General features: G+C 41.6%; 1 long non-coding RNA gene across 1 annotated transcript; it reads left to right on the top strand.

Moving 5' to 3' along the window:
- Positions 1–263: 263 nt before the first annotated feature.
- Positions 264–7,065, top strand: LOC140200084 (uncharacterized). The gene is made up of 3 exons (XR_011886556.1): positions 264–433; positions 3,653–3,798; positions 6,683–7,065. It is a non-coding gene; the product is annotated as an uncharacterized lncRNA (long non-coding RNA).
- The last annotated feature ends 3,498 nt before the right edge of the window (positions 7,066–10,563 follow it).

The following is a 10,563-nucleotide window of genomic DNA, read 5'->3' as shown; positions in this document are numbered from 1 at the left end:
GAAGGGAGAGGGTTGAACTCTGGTGTGCTAATATGTTTATTCTGCATTATTTCCGCTGAATTTTATCATGATTGTTTTAAACTTTCTAATGATCCCCCAGATTAAGCAACCCTAAGAGAAATCCACAAAGTGGAAGTTCTACCCTAAAGGCTGGTAAAAGATAAACCATTCTCCTCGGAATATCCTGCACACTCCATAGTTGAGTTCACTGTTTTTTTACCCCCCTGAATTATTTGCTTGACTAAGAGCTTTAATGAATTAACAGCATCTGACAGTATTCGCACAATCCAGTAATAGCTAACGACAAGAGATCAATGGCATCAGCCTTTCGGTTTATCACAATAAACGTCACCACAACAGCAATCATTAGGCACCATGTCAATGTCATTTTAGCGAACATGAAGATCCAGACATCACATGGCTTTGTGATAAGGTGAGAGACAATTCCTTTCCTTTCTGGTTAAGCATAAAGAGCCGAATATTACCAAGGTCACATGTAATCTGTGTTTTGAGCTTCTGCCTGATTTACATTACTGATCATGTTGTTGTGGGTTTCTAATTATCTTTAACCACAGTAAAATAAATATGCTACATAAAGATATTAGTTGAGCAAGACATCGTCATTAGATTACTTCTTTAACACAAGGTTCTCAGCTATTGAAAGATCATTAAAATAATACTTTTTCATTAAGCTCTTCTGGTGCCAAAATGAAACCTTTATCACTGTTATCCTCAGTTCTGCACATACACCTTTCCTATTTTAGAATAATTGCTGCAGTCAGCAAATTAATGTCTCCTTGGAATTATAAATACCCAGTGACCTAATTTAAATAATGCTGAGAAAACTCTAACTGGATTGTTTAAACTTGTCTTTGTTCTCTTAATGCTGACAAAACCTAGCAAGGCAAAGTTACTGGAAGGCTTGCCGTCTGCCAAGATCAAACTAATGTCTAGTTCCAGGGTTGGGCCACAGTACGTGACACACTCTGGCTCAGGTCTAGAGGAATGTACAGCCGTTAAAGAGAGCTGTCTTTGTATATTTTAGAGACAGAGAGCTCCCGATGGATTTGTGGGTGGATACACTCTTTGGTGCGGTCCTGAACCAGAAAGAGAAGAAGGCTGCTGGTGATCCAACAGGAAGGAAGCAATGACCTCTGTAGCACTGAACTGAACACAAATAAAATGCAGGCACCCGCAGATTTGCAGTCCAGCGTATTATGGAGTTCTAGAGAAAAGAAAACAGAATAGATTTAAGTATCATAAATTTTAATGTCCCATTGTTGCCACTGATGTGCTGCAGAAAAGTATGGAATATACTTTGGTGCAAAACAGCTCATCTCAAAAAAAGGAGATGAAAGAATCAAGAAATAATTGTCTTGATGCAGATAATTTTGCCTTTGAGACTGGGTGCATTGGATAACCTGAATGCACTCTCTGGGGAATTTAGATGGGAAAGTCATGTAAACTATAATTCTGAGCAGATCTCTGTCCATTTAAATTAGATGATGTTAAATCATGTTTCCCACACATTCCTCAATGCATTGCAACCTCAAATCTAATTATGGCATTTGTTGCAAAAATGAAGTCTTTCCCATTGTTATTTCACTTTTCTCTATTTTTATAGGGTTTTAAAGGAGATTAATGTACGAGATGAGTATATTGCTGAAGGGTGGTACTATGACATAGCAGCAAGTGTAATGCTTTACACTGCCAGTGATGGGGGTTCAGTTCCTATCGCTGTGTGTAAGGAGTTTGTACCTTCTCCCGGTGACCACGTGGGTTTCCTCCAGGGGCTCCACTTTCCTCCCACATTCCAAAGACACGCGGGTTAGAAAGGATTAGCAGGTTGTGGGCGTGCTACGTTGGCGTCAGAAGCATGGCGACACTTGCAGGCAGCCACCAGCATACATTCGGACTGCGATCGCCATTGATGCAAATGACACATTTCATTGCACACTTGATTGTTTTGATGAACAAGCAACAAATAAAAGCTAATCTTTCAATTTTAATCTCATTACACATCCCTAATCCTCCTTGACAAGCAGGGACCAACTGCCTTTGAGAACCCCTACATTCTTTCTGTTGAAGGCACCACCCACAACGTTTTTGGGAACTGAGCCCAGGATTTGGATCTGATGACCATGATTAAAATATCTTCTGTTAAGGTGGTACAGGAATGGACTTGCTGGGGGTAGTGTTCCCATTGGTCTCCTTGTTGGAACAACTTGGGAGGTGATTTTGGCGGAGCCTTGGTGAGTAACTGCAATGCATTTTGTAGGTGGAACACACCTCATCCACGGTGCACAGGAGAGAATCAAAGTGAAATGTAGTAGGAGGATCCCATTCAGGATTACTGCTTGGCCCTGGTGGTTTTAAACTGTTGCAATGTTACTAAAGCAGGACTCACCCAGTATTTAGGGAGTCCGCTGAGTCATCTGCTGCAGGAACCACAGCTTCTGATCTGCTCTTAATCTCCTTTGTGTTATGCATCAGCGTGGCCGTGATGTTGAACAAAGAACTTTATAACCGCCTCTACTCCACTGGTCTGCTACTGGTTGGTGGAAAGCAATCATGGATCTTGCTTTGATGTATAGTTAGATTTACTTCCTGTTGGTCAAGTCCAAAGGTTTAATTCCAGATGTTCATTCATTATGCTTGCTAGTGATATCCACATCAAGTGAATAATTAAAACGAGACTTTACAGAAATCCCTTAGTTTTGCAATCACTTCTTAATTACCATATCTTCTTTATTTCTAGATACGTATTTTAAAACAATTCGAATTCCTAAACTACCCTGAAAGATTTGTATCCCTGTGCATTAGATTATTAGCTTAGCTCTCAAGAATCAAAAGCATGCTCATACTGTTAAAGCATTATCTTCAGTATAACTAGAGAAAGTCAATAGTTACTGTCATGAGCCAGTCTGGTCATTCCCCTCTGACCTCTCTCATTAACAAAGCATTTTCATCCACAGAACTGCTGCTCACTGCATGCTGTTTGTTTTTTGCACCACTTTCTGTCATCCCTAGAGACTGTTGTGCGTGAAAGTCTCAGGAGATCAGCAGATTTTGTTTAGTCAAGCCATGCCATCTGGCACCAGCAATTATTCCATGATCAAAGTCACTTAGATCAGATTTCTTCCTCATTCGGACGTTTGGTCTGAACCTCTTGATTATGTATGCATGCTTTTATGCATTGAGTTGCTGCTACGTGATTGGCTGGTTAGATAATTACGTTAACGAGTAGGTATATAGGCATACCTAGTAAAGTGGCCACTGAGTCTATGTATTTGTACAAGTGCTATCGGCATTCAGCTGCACATTGCTGGCCGCTTCAGAGAAGCCCACAGGTAACCAAAGTCCTAAATCATGTGAATTTATGAGTCTGAATTTAACCGAAGTAAATAACACCTTCCATTTTATATGACATTCAGGAAAGAGCTACTGCTGCTGAACTGTTTCTATCAGCCCGAGTCAATTTTCCTCCTGTTATGTGTTGTTTCGTGGTAATCATTTTGTACAGTCAAATCAGTTTGCCTTTGTGAAAGCTGGAATATCAGTGGGCGGAATACTGACTATTCCTGATGGGCAATTATTGCACATCGTAAATAGAATCCTTCACCTTGCTCACCTTTCACATTCTATCCAGCAGGAGATTACAGAAACAGATATGCTACCACACTCTACTAAGGACACATCATGATGCAGGGTATTTTACCAGCCCACAGACATTCATGCAATTTGGGCCAGTTTTGAAACTTTGCCTGCCGGTGACTCACTTTGGGCATGGTGTAACAGGTAACTGTAATGCTTTGCAATGAACATTTACAATCAGTGATTACTTTATTAGATACAGGAGGTACCAAGTAAATAGACACTGAGTGTAGTTTGTGGTCTTCTGCTGCTGTAGCCCATCCTCTTCAAGTTTCAACATGTTGTGCTCTTCTGTATGCCACTGTTGTAACGCGTGGTTATTTAAGTTACCGTTGCCTTCCGTTAGTTTGAAGCAGTCTCGTCATTCTCCTCTGACCTTTCTCACTAACAAGGCAATTCTCGCCCACACAGCTACTGTCCACTGGACGTGTTTTTTTTTGGTTTTTTTTGCACCATTCTTTGTAAACTCTCGAGACAGTTGTGCATGAAAACTCCAGGAGATTGGCAGTTTCTGAGATACTCAAACCTCCCTGTCTAGCACCAACAATTATTTCACACTCAGAGTTACCTAGGTCACATTTCTTCCTCATACTGATGTTTGGTTTGAACCTCTTGACCATCTCTGCTGCCACTTGATTGGCTGATTAGAAATTTGTATTAAAGCATCCGTGCAGGTCTACCTAATAAAATGGCCACTGAGCGTATTTGAACAGCTCTTTTATGTAACCTTAGGGTGAGTCCTTCACAGCCAAAAAAATGTATTTGAGATGGAGCCTTTGTTGAGTAAGAATCAGAATCAGGTTTACTATCACTGGCATGTATCGTGAAATTTGTTAACTTAGCAGCAGCAGTACAATGCAATACACGATAATATAGAAAGAGAAAAAATAAATAAGTCAATTACAGTAAGTATATATGTATATTAAATATTTTAGATTAAAAATAGTGTAAAACAGAAATAACATTTAAAAAATTGGGTTCAATGTCCATTCAGGAATTGGATGGCAGAAGGGAAGAAGCTGTTCCTGAATCACTGAGTGTGTGCCTTCAGGCTTCTGTACCTCCTATCTGGTGGTTACAGTGAGAAGAAGGCATGTCCTGCTCATGGGACTCCTTAATAATGGATGTCGCCTTTCTGAGGCACTGTTACTATAAATGCTACTATTGTCTTGGATACCACGGAAGGAGCTGACTAATTTTACAACTTTCTGTAGCTACTTTCGATCCTGTGCAGTAGCCACTCCCATACCAGACAGTGATGTGGCCTGTCAGAATACCCTCCATAGTACACCTATAGAAGTTTTCGAGTGTTTTGGCAGACAAACCAAATCCTTCATATTCCTAACTAAATATAGCCCCTCTCTCGCTTTCTTTATAGCTGCATCGATATATTGGAACCAGGTTAGATCCTCAGAGTTCTTGACACCCAGGAAATTGAAATTGCTCACTCTCTCCTCTTCTGATCTCCCTATGAGGATTGGCTCATGTTCCCTTATCTTACCTAGAGAGTGGTGAGTGTGTGGAATGGGCTGCCAGTGGCAGCGGAGGAGGCAGAAACAATAGGGTCTTTTAAGAGACTCCTGGATGGCTACATGAAGCTTAGAAAAATAAAGGGCTATGGGTAAGCCTAGGTAGTTCTAGGGTAAGGACATGTTCGGCCCAGCTTTGTGGGCCGAAAGGCCTGTATTGTGCTGTAGGTTTTCTTATGTTTCTATGTTTCTATGTTTTATCCGTTCTGAAGTCTACAATCAGCTCTTTTGTCTTACTGACATTGAGTGCAAGGTTTTGCTGTGACACCACACTGCAGTTGTTATATCTCACTCCTGTACACCCTCTCATCTCCATCTGAGATTCTACCAACAATGGTTGTATCATCAGCAAGTTTATAGATGCTATTTGAGCCATACCTAGCCACGCAGTTGTGGGTATAGAGAGAGTAGAGCAGTAGGCTAAGCACACTTCCCTGAGGCGCACCAGTGTTGATGTCAGCAAGCAGGAAATGTTATCACCAGTCCGCACAGATTGTGGTCTTCCGATTAGGAAGCCGAGGATCCAATTGTAGAGGGAGGCACAGAGGCCGAGGTTCTGTAGCTTATCGATCGGGACTGTGGGAATGATAGTGTCAAAAGCTGAGCAATAGTCAATGAACAGCATCCTGACATTGGTGTTTGTGCTGTCCAGGTGGAATAAAGCCGTGTGAAGAGCCATTGAGGTTGCATCTGCCATTGACCTATTGTGGCGACAGGCAAATTGCAATGGGTCCATGTTCTTGCTGAGGTGGGAGTTGATTCTAGCCATGACCAACCTCTCAAAGCATTTCATCACTGTGGATGTGAGTGCTACCGGGCGATAGTCATTAAAGCAGCTCATATTATTCTTCTTAGGCACGGATATAATTGTTGCATTTGTGAAGCATTTGGGAACTTCTGACCATAGCAACGAGAGGTTGAAAATGTCCTTGAACACTCCTGCTAGTTGGTTGGCACAAGTTTTCAGAGCCAAACCAGGTACTCCATCAGGGCTTGCCACCTTGCAAGGGTTCACCCTCCTTAAAGACAGTCTAACATTGGCCTCTGAGACAGAAATCACAGGGTCACCGGATGAAGCAGGGATCTTCACAGCTGTAGTTATGTTCTCCCTTTCAAAGCGGGCGTAGAAGGTGTTGTGCTCTTCTCTTCAAGTACGTCTTTGATTTGTCCCAACCTTCTTCTTCACTTGTATGTAACAGGTTCATTATCCAATAGCAGTGTCAGAATAAAGGTGTCAGAATCACCTTCTTCAGAGGTGAGGAAGAATTTCTTTAGCCAGAGGGTGGTGAATCTGTGGAATTTATTGTCAAGGAGGGCTGTGGAGGCTGTTACTGGGCATATTTAAGGCAGGCATTGATAGGTTCTTGATTGGTAAGGGTTACGGGGGAATGTGGTTGAGACAAAAATAAGCATATATAATTCAAAGTTCAAAAGTTCAAAGTACATTTATTATCAAAGTATGTATACTTCTTACGGCCTTGAAATTCATCTCCTAACAGGCAGCAACAAAACAAAGAAATCCAATAGAACTATTAAAACGAAAGAAGACCCTCGAACACCCAATGTGCGGAGAGAGAAAAAACAAATCGTGCACCAATAAAAGCGAGCATTGAATGGTGGAGCAGACTTAATGAGCCAAATACCCTAATCGTGCTCTTATTACATATGGTCGTATGGTCTTTTTAGCAAACTGTATTGAGGCCAATTACATTGAAGCCTCTACTTCAGCCTCAGATGATGTGAGTGAGGTTGATATGGGCTATGACTTTTCGATTATCCATTTACTACATTAACCAGCTGAATTGTGTGTAGAACTCATATGCAGATGCTTGACAATATCCTTTTATCATTCATTATTATGGCTGGAAGTATCTAAATCAAACTGAAGAAAAATTATAATATCTTGTGAAAATAAACCAAGAATGACCTGCATTTATAGTTTTTAGCTCTTTCACCATATTGCATGTGATTAGCTCTGTGGAGAGTAGTACTTGGGCAAATATCATGTGCACGAAAATATTTTGGAAAGAATGATAACAGTCAAATTTAAGCCTGTGCCATGGTTCAGCCTAATTTCTGGAACTGGCAAAATAATTGTCCCTGTAACAGCAACTTTATGAAGTTACATGTGAGTAATGGCTTAAAGTGGTTCCTCCTTTGGAAGCTGCCAACTCCAGTCCTGACAGATGACCATTGCACTGCGGTATACTGCTTTTGGTCCTCCGGTATGATTACTACTGCTCATAAACTTGCTTTCCCCAAAGAGGTTTCAAGGCTGGGCTCAAAGCTGTTCCAAAACACTTTAAAAAAGATAATTTGAGAACGGTTACCTAACTGCCTAGCTCTCTCAGCCTTTGGGTGAATCACACCCAAGAGGAATGAAGCAAACTACCCCAGGATCCAACTCAACTATTAAGCCAAACCGGAGAGCAACTACTCCTCACATAGTAATTCTTCGAACGTAATTCAACCCAAACTAATCTTTGTCGTCAAGGTACAAACTTGTCTCCGATGATCTTCCAGGCTTGCTTCCAGAACCAGTTAAACTGCTGTTCAAAGTCTTGCTTGAGGAATTTGGAATAGGATTTTGATTAACCTGCTTGACATTGTATGCTACTTGACCTGCTGATTTCCTCCAGCAGTCTGTGTGTGTTATACTCTATACAGCTGCTTGGGCTATACCACTGAAGCACTGCATTATTTATAGCAAAGTCGGGGAAACGAATGACACTGGGGTACAGCTTCCGTGAAGAACTCTTCTCACTTTTGCACTTGCTAACTGTTCTGGGCCATTTCTCAGCCTGCTGGGCTCTGAGTGATTTTCCAGAGTCATTTATAATTCTATAATCATCTGTTCAGTATTGATTCTGGGATTAGATTATTTTCTCTGGATCGTCAGGGGCTGAGGGATACCTGATAGAAGTTTATAAAATTATGAGAGACATAAATAGGGTTGATAATCAGACTCGCAGTCCCAGGTAGAAATATCAAAAACCAGGGAGCATTGCTTTAAGGTGAGAGGAAAAAAGGTTAAGGGAGATGTACACAGCAATAAGAGACAGACAGATAGACAGAGGGGTTGATGTTGCTTTGTTAACAAAAAATGAAATCAAATCCTTAGAAAGAGCTGATATAGGATCAGAAGATGTAGAATTCTCGTGGGTGGAGTTAAGAAACTGCAAGGGTAAAAAGACCCTGATGTGAGTTATACACAGGCCTTCGAACAGTAGCCAGGATGTGGGCTACAAATTACAATGGGAAATAGAAAAGGCTTGTCAAATCAAATTGACTCAAGTTTAATCATCGTTCAAACCATATTTGGATACTGTCAAATGAGACGGCATTTCTCTGGGGCCAAAGTGCATAACATTCATTCAAAAAAGTGAGAGAGAAGAAAAAAAAGTCATTACGCAAGAAAACACATGTATAGTCCAAGTCCCTGAGCGACATGTTTATTTATGGTACAGCTCCCAGCAATCCAGCCTTTCATTCCACTGGAGGAGAGCACCGACGAAAAAGGCAAGTCCCCAAATGAACTGGTACTGCATGTGACAGCGAGGATAGGAATAGAATGATGCGGCAGATAAATGTGTGGCTGAGGAATTGGAGCAGGGGACAGGGATTCAGATTTCTGAATCATGGAGACCTGTACAAAAGGGACAGGTTGCACTTGAATCCGAGGGGGACCAATATCTTTGCAGGCAGGAAGAGAGCTGTTGGGAGTGGTTTAAACCAATATGGCAGGGGTATGGGAACCAGGATGATAGATTTGAGGATGAGCCAGCAGGTTTAAAGGTAGATGATGTAACATGTAATATGAATTTAAGGAAGGACAAGCCAATGATTGGGTAAAAGAACATGGAGGAGGAGAAGATGGCGGTGCGACACAGCTTGCGCGGCCACTACGGTGAATGGTATCTGTAATCTGTCAAGTAGGGTGCCGTGCACAATCCTGATTTGATGGAGACAGACATGAGAGAACGGAGGAACATCTGGAGAAACTTCTGAAATGCCTTTTTTCACTGCCACTGTCACTGTGTGATCCAGGATCTCCGGAGGGGAAGGCCCCGAATCCTTGGCTTTGCTTGTTGCTTGGCGCTGGGATGGGGTCAAAGTGCTCGGCAGAGATGGTGCTTGGTGCTCAGTGTTGAGGGGCTGGTCGGAGGCTCGAAGTTTTCGTACAGACTCAGGGTCAGCTGTGGTCGGGTGCTTCCAGTGCATCGACAGTTGTTGGTGCCTGGAGGTTTATGGCAGAGAGAGTTTCTCCCTTCTGCCGCCTGCTTTCGGGGACTATTGGGAGCCGATCGGAACTTTGAGACTTTTTTTACCGTTCTTATAGTCTGCTCTTTATCAAATTATGATATTGTTTTGCACTGCTGTAACTATGTGTTATAATTATGTGGTCTTGTCAATGTTAGTCTTTGGTTTGTTCCTTTTTTTTGTGATATCACTCTGGAGGAACATTGTATCATCTCTTAATGCATGCATAAATTTCTAAATGACAATAAACGAGGACTGAGTGTCCTCATAATCTAATCCAAATCTAATCTAAAGTGCGGACAGGGCAAAGAGTTGAGTGGTACCACAGAGGCAAAATTCATAAGGGCAAAGAATGCAGGACTAAAGGTGTTGAATTTAAATGTGCATAGAATTTGGAATAAGATGGACGAAATCATGGCGCAGTTAGAGATTGGTTGGTATGATGTTGTGGGCATCACTGAGTTGTGGCTGAAAGAAGGTAATAATTGGGAGTTTAAAATCAAAGGATATACTTTGTATCGAAAGGACAGGCAGGAAGACATAGGTGGTGTGGCTCTGTTGGTAAGAGATGGAATTACATCTTTAGAAAGAGGTGATATAGGGTCAGAGAATGTCGAATCTTTGAAGGTGAAGTTAAGAAACTGCAAGGGTAATAAAACCATTACAGGAATCATAAATAGGCCTCCAAATAGTAGCCAAGTTGTGGGGTTAAGAATACAAAGGCAGCTGGAAAGGGCATCTAATAAGGGTAATATCACAATTGTAACGGGGGATTTCAAAATACAAGGGGATTAGGAAGATCAGGTTGGTGTCCGATTGCAAGAGAGGAAATTTGTTGAATGTCTACGGGATGGCTTTTGAGAGCAGCTTGTGCTCAAGCCTACTCAAGGAAATGCTATTTTAGATTGGGTGTTGTGTAATAACCCAGATCTTGTTGGGAAGCTTAACGTAAAGGAACCCTTAGCAGGCAGTGATCATAATATGATTGAATTCATACTGCAATTTGAGAGGGAGAAGCATAAGTCACATGTATCAGTATCACAATGGAACGAAGGGAATTACAGAGGCATGAGAGAGAAGCTTGCCCAGGTGGATTGGAGAAAAATACTGGCGGGTATGA

The sequence above is a fragment of the Mobula birostris genome, chromosome 7, assembly GCF_030028105.1.
Source record: "Mobula birostris isolate sMobBir1 chromosome 7, sMobBir1.hap1, whole genome shotgun sequence".
In the NCBI taxonomy this organism is placed as follows: Eukaryota; Metazoa; Chordata; class Chondrichthyes; order Myliobatiformes; family Myliobatidae; genus Mobula; species Mobula birostris.
This window is presented reverse-complemented; position numbering and strand designations above follow the sequence as displayed.